Consider the following 15,389-nt stretch of genomic DNA (forward strand, 5'->3'; position numbering starts at 1 on the left):
CTGAGGAGAGCCCCAGAAGCTTCCAAAGGACGACACAGGGACAGTGTCCACTTTACCTCCTAGCATTGCAAGACCTGGAGTCTATGAAGAGGTCTGGAGGAAAGAGATTTCCACAGAAATACATGTCTGCCTGATGCACTGAGGTCCTGAGATTCTGTCCAAGTTGGTAAGCCTCCTACCTCCGGCCACAGGCTCTGGAAAAGCCAGAGCCAAATCAGGCAAATGGGACAACATCTGACTCCCTGTGTGCGAAGTCTATGGTGGAGAGAGGGGCCAGGATACAGAACTGAAAAGTTTCTCTATTCTGAAGCATATGATGTCTTTTTCTTGGGAGTGGGGATGGGGAGGCATTGATTCTTATTTCCCAATTTCCATGGGACTTGGCCTCTGCCTTCTAAATGACTACTGATTGTAATTTAGGCCTGGAGGCCTGGGGGGGGGGGTGTGAGGTGATGTTTGTACTTCGGCCTAGGACCTGGGGTCTTGTGCCTAGGGGTCAGAGGAGAGACTGTACCACTACATAAAAAAGGTCCCTATAGCCTGCCAAGTATTTGCTAACCCGAGCTCTGACAAGGAGCTACAGCTACTCATTCTTGTGGAGGACTTCTGGGTCCCTTACAAGGTCCAAAGTTTGAGCCTGGCCCTAGAAGTCAGCTAACACCCCCTCCCTTGTGCACACCCACACACACCCCATCACCTTTCTCCACCTAATCCCATCAGCACAAAGCACAGCTACCTAAATTTCACACAGAGCAGGTCTTTCTCCCCCCTCCTCTCCAAACATTTAGACTTACACACTCCTACCACCCTGCACCCTAGTCACCCTGGACTCTGTGTCCCCTCCCCTTTCTACAGGGCATTGAACTGTCTCCTAATATGAGGGTCTTTCTCTGGACCCTCCCCCTCCCAGGCTGGGATCGGGGAGGGAGGAGGCTTCAGGAAGGGGAAGAGGCAGAATTAAGTCATGAAGTTTCTAGAAGGAATGTGGCTCAGCCCCCTACCCATACACCTTCCAAGGCCAGATCTGCCCACTGGCAGATCTCCCCTCACAGCCTGGTTGGTGGAGCCAAAAGTCAACGTTCCTGTGGGACCCTATATTCCCTTCAGGGAAGCCCGGAAAATTAGGGGAATGGGCAGGTCTAGATGGTCCAGAGTCAGACTAGCCTCTGGTCTCCGAACAAAATGAGGAGTGAGTTGGGTTGCTCAGTGGCCTGGGTCGTCTGCCTATCCAGTTCACTGTCTGCACACACAAGCTCCTGCCTATTCCCCAGCAATCTTCGGTCCCTGAAGAAAGTCAAAAGGTAGGACCGGCGGCGACCTGGGAATCCAGGCTGCCAAGTTCGCCACGAGGCAGTCCTGCATGTATGGGGAAAGGATTCGGGGGCCACCCACAAATGTCTCTTAGCTGTTGCCAGCCCTCTGCTCTACACCCGGCTTTTCTTCCCTCCCCCCCCAACCCCGCCCCCAGTCCCTGTAGTCTTAGCCTGTGCAGAAATCATCCCAATTCGTCAGAGCTGTGAGAGACCAGTTGCAGGTAGTGAGTGTTGGTGTGTCCTTCCAGCGGCGTACATAGGGGGAGGGAGGAGGAGGGAGGAGAGGCGGGTGTCTCCTATATGAGTCCGCATCAGCCTAGTTCTCAGTAACAGGGCCATCAGGTGAAAGTCGTGGTTTCTGCCTTCAAAGGGTCAGAACAGAGCAGGACCAGATGCCCGGAGTGCCCCCTCCTCTGGCCTTGGCGAGAGGCGCTCCCCCAGTTCCCCCGGCTCCAGCGCTGGAGCCGTTTTCCAATGCTGCTCAGTGCGGCGTCCAGAAACTGTGCCTCGAAATGCCAGGACCCTAACGATGGGGGGTAAGATTAAGACAGTGCCCATTCCTTGGCCTTGGCCAGTGTAGCCCCCCAAGGAGGTTGTTTGAGGGACTGCAGGGAGCCAGCAACAGGAGTGGACTCGCTTTATAACCCTGCTCCTTCGGGGAGGCAGCCACTGGGCCCAGGAAAACTGGAGGGGGACACAGGCAAAGTTACCAAAGTGGGAGCTAAAAGGGCCACGGAACTTTGATCAGCTTTGTAGACACCAACCAACACTATTGCCTAGGATAGGAAAGCCCCAGATTAAAGCTTCCTCTCCCGGCTCTTTCCAAACACAGTAGTCTCATTCGGGGGCCTAATTCAGCTCAGCATGGTTCTCCTCCCGGAGCATAAGAAGAAGAGATCCCCACCCCTGGAAGGGCCTTGGGGAGCCCTTGATTTCTAGGGGTGTGCCCCAGTGTTATCTCTGTGTGTGCCGTGAGTGTTTGTGTGTGCCCGCACTCCAACAAGCTACCTTTGTGCGCCAGGAACCAAGGTGGGGAGACACTCTTCTTTTCAATTACTGAGCATCGAAATAAATGTCCCCTCGCCTCACAACCTTCCCAGATAGTCCCTACTCCGGGAACCAGGAGGAAAGAAAGAAAGAAAGGAAGAAAGAAAGAAAGGAAGAAAGAAAGAAAGAAAGAAAGAAAGAAAGAAAGAAAGAAAGAAAGAAGAAAGAAAGGAGAGAGAAAGAAGAGAAAGAACAGAGAGAAAGGAGGAAGGAAAGGAAAGGCAAAGAAAGAAAGAATGAAAGCAGGAGGGAAGGAAAGAACGAAGGGAGAAGGGAAGGAAGGAGGGAAAGAAGAAGGGGGAGGACTGGAGCCCAGTTTCCTCTCATTTGTTTATTGCCAGCTTCTCCCCCTCTCTGCAAATCCATTTGAATAGCTTTCAAGCCGGAAAATGGAGCAGGGCTCCTGCCCCCTATTTCGGCGGCGGCCGCGTCCTGGCAACAACGCAATTTTCTATCATCAAGGATAAATGGCATCGAACAGAACATTCTGATAAAAAAGAAAAAAAATCTCTGCAGCCGGAGGAGCGCGCCGTGATTGCTGGCCTTCCTGTCTGTCATCCCTTTACAAAATCCGCTGCTCAGTCCTGAGCCGCTGCTGTCAGGGCTAATGATGTCTCTTCTAGAGGGGGCGCCTGGGAGGGGGGATGGGGGGGAGGACAGGGCGGAGGAAGGAGGCCTGGGGCTAAGGGGGGGTGGTGTGCCCAGCCTAGCGCACAATGGGCCCCTGTGGGAAACATGGGGCTGCTGGGAACATAGCAAATATCTTTGTTTGCTTCCCTACAAATTAAAACCAAGCTGGAAGTTGGGACAGGTTTGGGGGTAGAGGTGAGGAGTCAGGGCAAGGAGAAGCCCTGGCTCTTTTTGACCAGGGTGGGAGGGACAGAGGGATGCCTTAGAGCACCAGTCTTCTGGTTTCAACCGCCCAACTGGGAAGCAGCAAGGAGAAAGTAAGAGGAAAGCTGAGTACCTTGTGGGTGCTCTGGTGGGTGTGTGTGTGTGTGTGTGTGTGTGTGTGTGTGTGTGTGTGCATTCTGTGGTAGAGTTAGTCTCCATCCTGGAGGTCCAAGGGGCCAAGGTCACTGCCTGAGTCCAACTCCCACACCCACCCCCCGCAGATGCCCAGAGGCCTCCCTTTCTCTGGGCCCTCTCCAGGAGTTTCCAGGCTGAAGTTCTAGGAACTTTTGTGCTTTCCTGATTCGGCTCCTTCAGGTCTGCTGCTGCCCACTGCTGGAACTGGCCTGAGGCTGGAGCTGATAGAGAACAACCCACCAGGAACTTTCTCCTTCAGAAATAAGGGGAGGAGGGGCAGCTAGGTGGATAGAGCTCCAGCCTTGGTGTCAGGGGGACCTGAGTTCAAATCCAGCCTCAGACCAAACACTTGACACTTACTAGCTGTGTGACCCTGGGCAAGTCACTTAACCCCGATTGCCTAGCAAAAGGGGAAAAAAAGAAAAGAAATAAAAGGAGGGACCAGGGAAAGAGGGAAAAGGAGATTACAGAAAGAAGGCTGACCTTTGAATGAGGACACCTAGGGCAGAGTGGGAGAAGGACAGGGCTCCAAGGGCTAGGAGAAAGCCTAGATCTGTGTCACTCTAGAGCCAAATTTGGGTCCAGGAAGTTAGGGATGGGGGCAGGACTGTAGAGTTTGCAGGCAGAGAAAGGAAGAACTGTCCCAAAGAGCCACTGGGGAGCTCCCTATAGCCTTGCCAGGGCCCAAACAAGCACAGCCGTATAGGACAAATCTCTTATTGTAGATAGAAATTCAACAGTGAGCCTTAGGTCCAGCCTTCCCCCCCCCATTGAAGGTGACTTCAAAGTGAGGAAGCCAGGCCCCAAAAGTGGGCCCAGGCTATTTGCAATGCTCACCCCCTCCCAATACCCACACCCACGACTGGGTGAAAGCCAGCACTAGAAACAGAGGCAGGGCTCCAGGGCCAGGGCCATGCATTCAGCTCACCTCCAGCAATGCACTGCCCATACACTGACTGCTCTCCTTCCTTTACCCTCCGGCCCTTCTGGTCCTCTGAGTTAAAACACAATTCTGTATCAATGTTAATTTCCAACCCCACCAAAGAGGATTTTTGCAGGAAATAGGAATGTGTTGAATAAACAGTCATCCCTAGGGAAGGACCAGAGGCCTTTCTTTGCAAAGCTACAACTTCCAGAATTCATCAAGAAGGGAAACTGTGGGACCAGGGTTCAAATGTACATTGGAATAAGAGAGCTTTCCTGAAGTGTCTACTCTGTTCTAGGCACATTCCTTGACTCCAGTGATTCAAAGACAAAAAGGAAAAGAAAGAAAGTGGCTGTCCTCAAAGCACTCAGTTCAGGGGGCACCATAGATTCAGATAAGGCAATGGAAGGCAGTGCCCACTGCCAGCTGGTGTGGTGGTGGCAGAAAGGACCTCTCTTGGAAGGAGATGGAACCTGAGATGAGCTGCCCTTGGCAGCTTTAGGGCAGCCTAAGAGCCTTCAAAAGAGACCAGGGCTAAGGCCCTAAAATAGGAATGAAAGGTGAAGAGCCAGCAGGCCAGTAAGGCTGAACCCAGGCCTGGCTTTCATGTGATTTACTGTGGTTTTGAGAGGGGAGAAAAATGGTTCCTGATGTGAGCAAACAGACTCATATAAGCTCTACTATGACCATGGCTTCCTTTGGATTTCCTGAACAGGAAAGTGACCAGTGTATGTTGGGGGGAGGGGGAGGAGAAGGGAGAAGTCACAAGCAGCCCTCCTCCTTGTCCCAGTAATTGGAGGTGCCCAAGGAGACCTGATTTCCAAGAGCACTCCTGAGGTCAGCATGCCTGGGTTCAGCCCAAGCTGCTTTCCTGGACTCCAGAAGTCAGGATGTGGGGGGTCCCTTTGTACCTCCCTGAAATATGGATGCATATGGACTAACAACAGACTGGATTTTCAGAAAATAACATCCCATTGTAGGAAATAAGAAACAGATCCTTCCTCTGGAAATCAGAGACCTTAGAAGTGATCCCCTGATCTCCAGTCTCATTTTTATACTGGGGCTTGTGTGAGACAACTTGCTGCCTTGCCAAGAACCTGGATCAGTAGAAAAGACTGGATTCAAAGCCCAGCTCTGCCTTTTACTAGCTGTGGCGCCTTGGAAACCTTAATTCTCTCCTGTTCTTCTGAATGTAAGAGTTGTGTTGGGGGGGGGGCTGGCAGAGCTCAAGGTCCATTCCAGCTCTATGACCCCACCCAAGCTCAGCCCTAGAAGTTCCACAAATCTAAAATGGCGGGCGGGCTTGTGGGGGGAAAACATCTGATCCTCCCTGTGGCCAACCCTCAACTTCTGCTAGTTTGACCGTGAAAAGAAAGACTAGATCTACAGGAGAGGAGATTTGGGAAAACAGGACACTTGGAGAAAGAAGCGCACTCTCCTGCCCCCCCCCATCCAATTGACCCTAGTCTTAATGACCAGTAATATAGTCAAGCATTCCCAGCCTAGTCTGTGGCCCACGAGGAATTTCACTGCAATTTCCCGCCTCGCCCCCAACACCGCCACCAAGGCCTGAGAGAGGGTCTTTCAGTCGTGGGTTTTTGGGTCTCCGATTGGGGTTGGGGGTGGGGAGTTAGAAATCCCCTCCTTCCACAACGCTGCAATGTACTCAGGACCATAAGATTTGTGGAAACCAGCTTTGACTGAAACCCCCGGCCCAGAAAAGTCAAGAAGTGGGTGCTGAGCCAAGATCAAAACCATAGACCTCTGCCAAACATAGAGCAAGTTGCGCTGAGGGCGGAGGAATCCCGCTCCCCATCCTCACGCAGGCCTGGGTGCAGCAGTTCCTGGCTCCGCCGCGCTGTTGAAGAACAGCCCCCCACCTTCTTTGGGCTCGCAGGTCTAGAGGAGACACACCTGCAGGCGGAGGAAGGCTGGAGAGACGTTTGCCCGTCCTCTGATGGAGGAGAGTGGTGGTCTTCCTTGGCCTTGGCGTGGGCACAGATCACTGCTGAGAGACGAACTGAGGCAGAGGGTGGCATTTAGAGGGAATGAGGAAGAGCAAGGAGGTGGGGGTGGGGTAGGGCATCCAGCCAAAGCAGAAGGGTCCGTTGAACCTCTATAGAGGCTTCTGTAAATATACCAGCGAGCTTCCTGGAAGGAGTGAGTCTAAGCTACCATCCCTTTGCCCACGGACCAGAGGAGACTTGGGCCAACAGCTGAGCCCACGTTCTGGGGTTGCTGAGTTCCTTGTAGGTGGCATGTGATGGGGTGTATGGGGCGTGTGTGTGTGGGGGGGTTCCATTCTTTCTCGACTTATGCAGACCCTCCTGACTGCCCCAGAAAGGCTGACCAGAGAACTTGGATAACTGAATACTGAATGGGTTTGGAACCCGAAAGACGGAAATCTAGGGAAGAATAGAGTAGTAGGCCTGTTTCCCTCTGCGCCTTCACCCCAACCCCTTCTCTTTTCCTTTTGGACCCTCTATGCTCTTCCAGGATGACCATTGTTCCGAAATCCAGGACGTACCCAGCCTTGGACTGGTGGGACTGACCTGACCCATGGCAGGAGCAGCCCCCAGGGCCTCCGCCCAGCCTCAAACCTCTGCCTGGGCTCCATTGTGCTCTCGTCTTCTGTCTCGAAGGCAGGGATAGAGGGAGCCACAGTAGACTGGGGCAGAGGCCGCCCCTTCCCCTGGAGATGGAGAGAGCTTGCCCTGACAGAGGGGGATGGGGGAACAACCTTACTCTGAAAGTAGAATTGCCACCTTTTCCCCATTTACCACGAAACTCTACTTTGGGGTGGGGGGGATGGCCTGGCTCAGAACTCTCAGCGGCAGCTGAAATTTGGTTCTGGGAAAGTAGGAAACAGGTCGCTAGAGCTAAAAACCCAAGAGTGAGGTCCGCCCGACCAGCCCAGGTCCGGAAGAAGGAAAGGGGCCTCTACGCAGGAGGGTGGTCCCTAGCTGCCCAGACCGGGACACTGTTCACCAAAAGACAGGTTCGTCAAGGAAACTGGTTTGCTTCAGATTGTCTCCCTGTCCAGGCCGGCCGGGACTTGACTTCGCTCTCCTTGGCCTCTTGAGAAGGAGATATCTCAGAGCATCGCCCAAGTGCCCCTTCGATTTTGCTTCTCTAAACCAGAAGGGAGGCGGGATGCAGAGGAGTGGAGAGGAGAGGGAGAGAGAGAGAAAGAGAGAGAGAGAGAGAGAGAGAGAGAGAGAGAGAGAGAGAGAGAGAGAGAGAGAGAGAGAGAGTTAGAGACAATGGAGGGACAAACAGACCAGCGGGAGAGAGACGGACGCATAGACACAGAGCCAGAGAAAGCCTCTGAAGCCAAGATCAAGACAGACGGATGCCCAAGCCCTGCTGGAAGACTGCCTGTCACGCTCAGCCGAAGAAGTGCAAGTTCTTCAAAGGTCCCCAGAGCCTCCCTTTGCTGGCAGAGTCAGTCGCAGAGATAATACACCGAGGGGGCTGGGTGAGGAAGAAGTGCCTGGGCCTGAGTTCCCTCCTGTCCCCCTTTATTCTGCCATGGGAATCCCAGATTTCAATGTGCTGGACTTCGTGGGATCACAGCTCTTTTCTTATTCCTGAAGAATTCTGAGACTCCCGCAGACTTTCGTCCGGATACCCCAAAGACCCCGTATGTGCCCCTGGGAGGAGAGGAGCCTGAGGACATACCGAGACAAGGAGCGCCCTTCTAATATTTTCCTGACAACTGGGACTGGTGCGACCTGGGTAGGAGGAGAAGAATTATTTTACCAGACAACCTTCCCGGAAAAGGAGAGCAGCCTCCTGGTTTTCTGTGCTGGGGGAGACAAGGGGCAAAATCCTTCCTCTGCCCTAGCAGGGAGCAGCGCCCCTCCCTCCTACGGCAGAGGACCGATGTGCCCAAACCCGAGAGAGAAAAGGAAGCGGCTGACGCGGTCCAAGCCCGGCTACCTGGCCCCAGTCAGGCCTGTCTGCCCTGGACTTAAGCTGATGAAACTCCTGTGATCCAGCACGAGTGTGCTGGCTTCTCTCCTCTCCTCGGATCTCCTCTCTCTCTCTCTCTCTCTCTCTCTCTCTCTCTCTCTCTCTCTCTCTCTCTCTCTCTCTCTCTCCCTCTTTTTGCCAGTTTCTCATCTTTCCATTTCTCTTCTTAACCATTTATTTAGCATAGAGGTTAAGAGGAACTGAGCTGCTTATAGTACAAAGGTAAAAGATGGTGAACTAGAGAGGGAAGGAAGGAAAGGAAGACGGAATGAAGGAAGGAGGGGCGGAGGGAAGGAAGGCAGGAAGGAGGGAAGGAGGGAAGGAAAGAAGGAAGGGAAGAAAGAAGGAAAGAAAGAAAAAGAAAGAAAGAAAGAAAGAAAGAAAGAAAGAAAGAAAGAAAGAAAGAAAGAAAGAAAGAAAGAAAGAAAGAAAGAAAGAAAGAAAGAAAAGGAGGAGGGACCTGGTAGCAAGCGATCGGGTTATTTCTGTAACCTCAGACTCCGAGGCTGCATAAAGGCTCCGACCTGACTACGACCGCTTTAACGTTCTTCGGTGTCCAGTCAATGAGATCTCTATGAGTTGCCGTTTCTCTAGCTGTGAATGCTTGCTGCCAGTCTGGTGCCCTGTGAGCCCAGTCCGGTTCGGGGAGCCCCACTGGAAATAGGTTCAGGAGAAAACGATCGCCTTCTTACCTTTACCCACACTGGACTCCAGAAAAGGAGTGGGGGTGGGGTAGGTGGAGGAGGGGAGCTGAAGGGCCCAGACCCCTGGAGACAGGCGCTCTAACAGCCACCTGGAAGGACTGATTTCCACGTGGGCAACGATTTCCAAAGGGGAGGGGGGCAGAGGAAAGTGGACGGGTGGGGCAGGTTAGGTCGCACATCTTTCCCCCTGCCTGTCTGCTGTCTGGCTGTCTCAGTGCCTGTCATCCCACGGACCCTCCAGACAGGCCGCCAGCAAGAGGAACGTACAACAGTGGGAAATTGCTTCAAGATCTGGGTCTCTGCTCCCCCGCCTTCTCCTCTCCCTCACCTTCTTCGTCTGTTCCTTGCCTAACCCAGACTGTCCACAGCCCTGAGTCTGAGGCATGAGGGGAGAACGCAGAGTCTGGAGGCACTCTCCCCCCGCCCCCACCGGTGAGCCTCTGGCAGCCACTAGAGTAGCCAGGGCCGCATGCCTGCAACGCGGCCGTTCCTCCCTGGCCCTCCTGCCTCGGTCTGCAGTCCTGACCGGAATCTTCCAAAGTCCTTCCTAAGGGCGTGGCTCAGCCCTTCAGCTGGCCCAGCCACCGGATTCCTGGTTAACGCCGCCAACTTAGTCTTAGCCTCTAATTCAATTGTGAAGCGGATTGTTACTATTAAAAACACTGACGAGCAACACACTGAATTAATCTGGTTGTACGGTTTTAATTAGAGCGAGGGCTTCCCTACAAATCTGTGCAAGGCAGTGGCTGGCTCTCGGAAGGCTTTGCCTTCGGAAAGGGATTATTGGGGCCTTCATGCCTTCCATCCCTGCATCTGCGGGGCCGGGAAGAGAGGAGAAGGAAGGGAGACGAGAGGGCAGAGGATACCGCCCGCCCTCCCTCGCTAGCTCACTCACTGGCTTTCTCTCTCCAAATCTCTGGTTCTGTCTCTGACTCTCGGATTCCGGCTCTTGCTGTTTCTTTCAGTGTGCTGCTGTCTGTCTGTCTTGTATAATATACACACATGAATACAGCTTGTATGTCTGGGTGTGTGAATACAATAGTGGTGTTCGAGATCATGAATACACATGTATGCACGACTTATGGTTCTCATCCTGCTGCTTGTTCAGCCACATGGCACGCGCCTCCTCCTTGATGTGGCCAGGGCTGGCGGGACTGGTGGGACAAACAGGTGCAGTGAGGCGCAGCCAGGGAGTGAAGGAAAGGGGGGAGCGCCGGGAAGGGGGAGTGTGGAGGGGCCTCCGGACTGAAGGAGGCCTGAGAGCACTGGGGGAGGTCTGAGGAAGGCCTGGAAAGAGGCGATGAGCATAGACTTCAGCTAGACCCGCTGGGTCTCGAGCCTTCCACGGCCTGGCTAGTTAGGGGCGTCTGGCTCGGACTGTTGACCTTATTAGCAATGAGGTCCCAGTGCTCGCGCAGGTCTTGACAACTAACAGCGCGGCCCGGAGTAAAGGTGAAGGCGAGGTCTGTCCACCGTAGACGTTGTCTGTCCTGCCCGGTTCTCTCCTCTCTCCTTTCTTCTTCTTCTTCTTCTTCTTCTTCTTCTTCTTCTTCTTCTTCTTCTTCTTCTTCTTCTTCTTCTTCTTCTTCTTCTTCTTCTTCTTTTCTTCTTCTTCTTCTTCTTCTTCTTCTTCTTCTTCTTCTTCTCCTTCTCCTTCTTCTTTTCTCTCTCTGTCCTCTCTTTCCCCCTTCTCTGTCCCCGTCCCAAACTTTCTCCCTACTTCACCACCTCTCTGTCCTGCCGCTCAGCTCTTCCTCCTCCCTCGGGGCCTCCTTTCTCCACAGAGCTTTTGTTTGTCCCACTAGACGCGTCTCTTTCTTAGCCCAGACGCAGCTCAAAAATTCTGGTAAATGAAAGCCCCGGCATAGATACCAGGCCGCAAGGCCCTAGGAGGTTTGCAGGACATTGGGAGGTTTACCTCCAACCCTGCACTAGGTGGCCTTCGCAAAGGGGAGCCGCAGAACCACGGAACTGAGAAGGCTGAGGTACCTTTTTGTCCATTCCATATAACTTTGGACCCCCTTCTTTCCCTACTACCAAAACCCTAGGACCAAAAGGGTGCCAGAGAAGAGAAATGGGGTGGGGCTGGAAGTTTGTCTGGTCGAAACAGAAGGAAAAACGACCTCAGACTCGTGAGAAGACTCACGCCCACGAATCTGGAGAGTTCTGTAGTGGACTTCTCGAGCCCGTTTGGCCAAAGCCACTTGCCCGCTAGCTTTAGAGGCGAACGAGGAATGCGCTTGGGCAAAAACATCCCCTTCCTCTCCGGAGGTATTTCCGCTGAAGATCAAGCCAGGGAAAGCTGGGTCTTCCTCATTGGCCTGATGGGACCAAGAAACTCAAGTGGAGTCCAGGGTTCAGCCCTGCTAGAGCCGAGATTCCTCCCTGACAGATTTGGGGCCATAAAGGCTAGAGAGCCCAGGGAGGGGCAGGGAGCCTTTGTTGTTGCTACGGCGTCTGTGGCTGTGGCGCGGCTGAAGAACTTGCACCGAGCGGAAGACGCTCCAAGGCATTTAGTAACACTCTGAGCTTGTTCTACTAACTTCTCATTACAGCCTAAACATGTGGCCGTTTCCTGTTCCTGTCTGTCTGGTCCTTCCACCAATTGCCCATGGTCAGAGAGAAAGGGATGCACGAGCCTTTCGGATGAAAGCGGAAGGGGGGTTCTCCTTCACCCCTCGCCCCTCCAAGCCCCACCAGGCCCCCACGCTTACAGACCCAAGTTCCCGAGTGCAGACAGCCCAGGCCCCGAGCTACTGGGGCCGGGGCTAGGAAAGGTCTGAAGGGCCTCGCCAGCGCCCTTGGGTTTGGGGGTGAATTCTGGGGAGGACGGTGGGTGCAGGCGATGGGGGAAGGGTGAAGAGCATGCCCCTAAAAACAAATACCACAATAAGAAGCCTCACACGGCGCCAGAGCAGGAAGATTGGTGTGTGTTCCTTGCTTGATTTTACTGGTGAAATAATTCCCCTCCAAGAAAAACAGGCCAGAGGAGTGGGAAGACAGGTCCCCAAAGACTCCCTCCCGAATTAACCAGGATTCTGGACTCCCAGCAATAACCTCCCTTCTCCTAGGCCTCCTGGGGTGAAAACCTCCATTAAAACCCCAGGCTGGGAAGCCCAGGCCGGCCTCCCCAACAGTCTAGTGATATCTGGGGATATCACTCCTGGAATCTTCCGGCAAACCAGGATTTTTAAAAAAAAGGAAAAGAAAAGAAAAGAAAAGAAAAGAAAAAAAGAAAAGAAAAGAAAAGAAAAGAAAAGAAAAGAAAAGAAAAGAAAAGAAAAGGAAAGGAAAGGAAAGGAAAGAAAAGAAAAGGAAAGGAAAGAAAAGAAAAGAAAAGAAAAGAAAAGAAAAGAAAAGAAAAGAAAGGAAAAGAAAAGAGAAAAGAAACTTAGATGAAGGAAAAGAAAAACAAAACTAGAGGCCTGTGGATGCCGGCTAGAGGGGATCCCAAGAGCACCAAAGGCCTCTCAGAGCTGGGCTGGGCCGAGGATCACCTCGGAGCGGATAGCTGGGGACGTCACTCGACTGTCCAAGGCCTCCATTCCACCATCACACACCCCCGCCAAAAAAAAGAAAAGAAAAGAAAAGGAAAGGAAAAGAAAAACAACCCTGTGCTACTCATGCAGGGAGGGGAACGTAGAAACTTTGTGGAGTTTGTTAGCCGACACCAGAGCAAAAAGATGTTAATTTAATGCAGGCCTTTCGGTCAAAGCAGTAGCCACAGCCTCGACGCTATCTCTCTAACCCCCCATTGGCTGTTCCAGGATGCATAGCCCGGGACACCAGGTCTCCTGACGCCGATTTGAGATGGCACGTGTATGCTGTGGGCCAATGCCCACGTTCATCTATATCCACACGGGAACTGAGAGTATGTATGCACAGAGCCCTGGCCTGGATTGGAGACGGGCGGAACCAGCGCCCCCAGCCCACCTGGCCGCGCCGGCCACGCCGATAGGCCTGGCATTATGAAGCAAATAAACCTCAGACTGTGTTTATTTTCGTTTGTTTGTTTGGTTGGCTTTTGTTTTGTTTTGTTTTTAATCCAACGCGATTTATACAGGTCGGATTTCATTAGAATCAATGTAGTAAGAAAGCTTAACTTCGAAAGCCAACCTGGCTTCTAACCAGCACCCACATTCTAGAGCGGTGGCTGCAGCGCCCAAGCTACTGGCCCCCAGACCTGGGCCAAGAATGCCAACCTCCCTCACTAATAGTCATTCTCTCTCATCTTTTATACACTGTTAGAGACTTCCCATCGTGCCCTCTCCCTCCCTTACATCCAGGGGCAGGCCTGAGAGGATTGCATAGGCTGGTGGGAGTTCCTGGGGGGCAGCGGTGTCCTCCTTAGTGTTTCTTCAAAAAATGCCGTTCACTCTCACCTCCTGCGGGCGTTGCAGTTTTCTGAGCTGATGTTAACTCCAGCTGCCGCCCTGGGCCAGACCTCCCGGGGATTCCCTGCCCAGTGGCGAATCTCCCGATGTCTTTGGAGGACACCGGGCCTTCCCTGGCCCAGCTGCCTTTCAGGGGGCCTTGCCCTCTTTGGTGGGGCAGAACAGCTAGGAACAACCTGGCCTCCTGCAAGCCAGGGAACCTAGCGATTGGCCAGGGACTGGAGGCCTCCGAGCCGGATAGTTTCTATTTCCCGGACAGTTTCTATTTCCCGGACATCTCCGGGATTTCGGAGGTACCGGCCAACCTTGAGGACGTCATAAATTCTGACAGCCCGAGGCCTCCTCTTCCTCCCTTTCTGTCCAGCCAACCTTTGTCTACATCCTGGCCTGGAGACTGCCGATGAAACGCGGAAAGATGGGGTAGACGGGGTGATGGGAAGTCGGGGAGTCAAAGGTGGGCCTCACGCTCAGCCTTGTCCAGCGGCCTGGATTTTGCGCTTCCCAGAGGCCAGCTAGCAAGCTTTGGAAACTAGGCCCGCTGGGCGGCCCATAGGGCTAGTTCCTCTAAGCCTTCGGGCCACTCGCAACATTGGCGGCCAGGTCCAAGTTGACAGGAGCACTTGGATCTTGGGAAAGGGGCAGTATCCGAGACAGCGCAGGCTTCAAAAAGGCTTAGGAGGAAGAAGACAAACTTGTGTTTGGTTGCAGGAGAAAGTGCAGACGACGCGGGGTGCTTGAACCCCGAGGCCCTGAGGGGGAGGGGGGCACCTGGCCAAGGCCACTAGCTTGCTGTGTTCCATCCCGCTCTGACACAGCCACCGAAACCTCCTCCTGGTCCCAGCAATCCTCAGGGCTGTGTGGTGATCTAGTTTTCCTGCCTTCTCTGCCCCCCCCGCCCCCAACACCCTGCTAAGGTCTTGCTTCTGAGAAGAGTGAGGTGGGCGGAGGAAAAAGGGACTTAGGTCAGGCGCAAAGCTTTGGAGCTGCACCTGCCGAGGCAAAAACCACAGGGGGGAAGCGCCTCCCGCGTTTAAGAACCAACTTGTGGGCTTGAGGTAATAAAACTGACAGGTCTACGTGCAGCCCAGACGGCCTGGCCAGTATCGAGCGCAGTACGAGACCCTTGGAATACCAGCTAACTTGCAGGGGGAAGCTGGCGTCCTTTTCTCCCCCTGCATCCCCCTCCCTCCTTCTCTCCCTACCCACCTTGGGCTGCCCTGAACATTCTAGTCACAGCAGGTTTGAAGCTAGTGGATCAGATTACCCGTGTTAAAGCAGAACCCTTGTGCAAAGTGGTCAAACAAGGACCAACATTCACGAATGAATTCGGAGGCGCGGAGGGACTGGGGGGACTTCATCCTAGAAACCCTGGGAGAAGATCCTATGGGCACAGTTCTGTTTTAGAGAGGAGGAAAGGAAGGAAGGAAGGAAGGAAGGAAGAAAAAAGGGAATGAAGAAAATGCGAAGAAACTCGAAGAGCAGTAGCTCGTGGGGAGCATGGAGCTCTGGGCCTGGCCGCTAAGCACCCGTTCCCCAGTTTACCGGACTCCAGAGGTTAGCCCACTAAACAAAAAGAAATGCAAACGGCGCCCCCGGCCTGTGCCAGTCCAGGAGGTAACGAGTAAGAGACCTGGCAAGCCTTCCCCACACTGCAATGCCCACCCGGCTAAGGACTGGCTCCTGGCCTTGGAGGTCCGCGGCGGAACTCCAGACACTTTGTTTCTCCAAAGAGAAGGAAGCCCGCCTGAGGCTGTAGAGTCTCCGAATAGGCATGCACACCGGCACACAGGCTCTCTCACACACATTTCTCTTCGAGGGCCCCCAGGGCTCTCTGCGAAGAATCCGAAGCTAGCGACTCCAGAAGCCCCACTGGGCCAGGTGAAGTCCTCGGGGTCCTGGATCGGTCTGTACTTCTTTCGGTGTACTGCGCGGCCCAGGCTGGTCTGGAAGCTCGGGGTCCCTCTACACACACACACACACACACACACACACACACACACAC

The sequence above is a fragment of the Phascolarctos cinereus genome, unplaced genomic scaffold (genome assembly GCF_003287225.1).
Source record: "Phascolarctos cinereus isolate Bilbo 61053 unplaced genomic scaffold, phaCin_HiC Scaffold_1;HRSCAF=81, whole genome shotgun sequence".
Lineage (NCBI taxonomy): Eukaryota > Metazoa > Chordata > Mammalia > Diprotodontia > Phascolarctidae > Phascolarctos > Phascolarctos cinereus.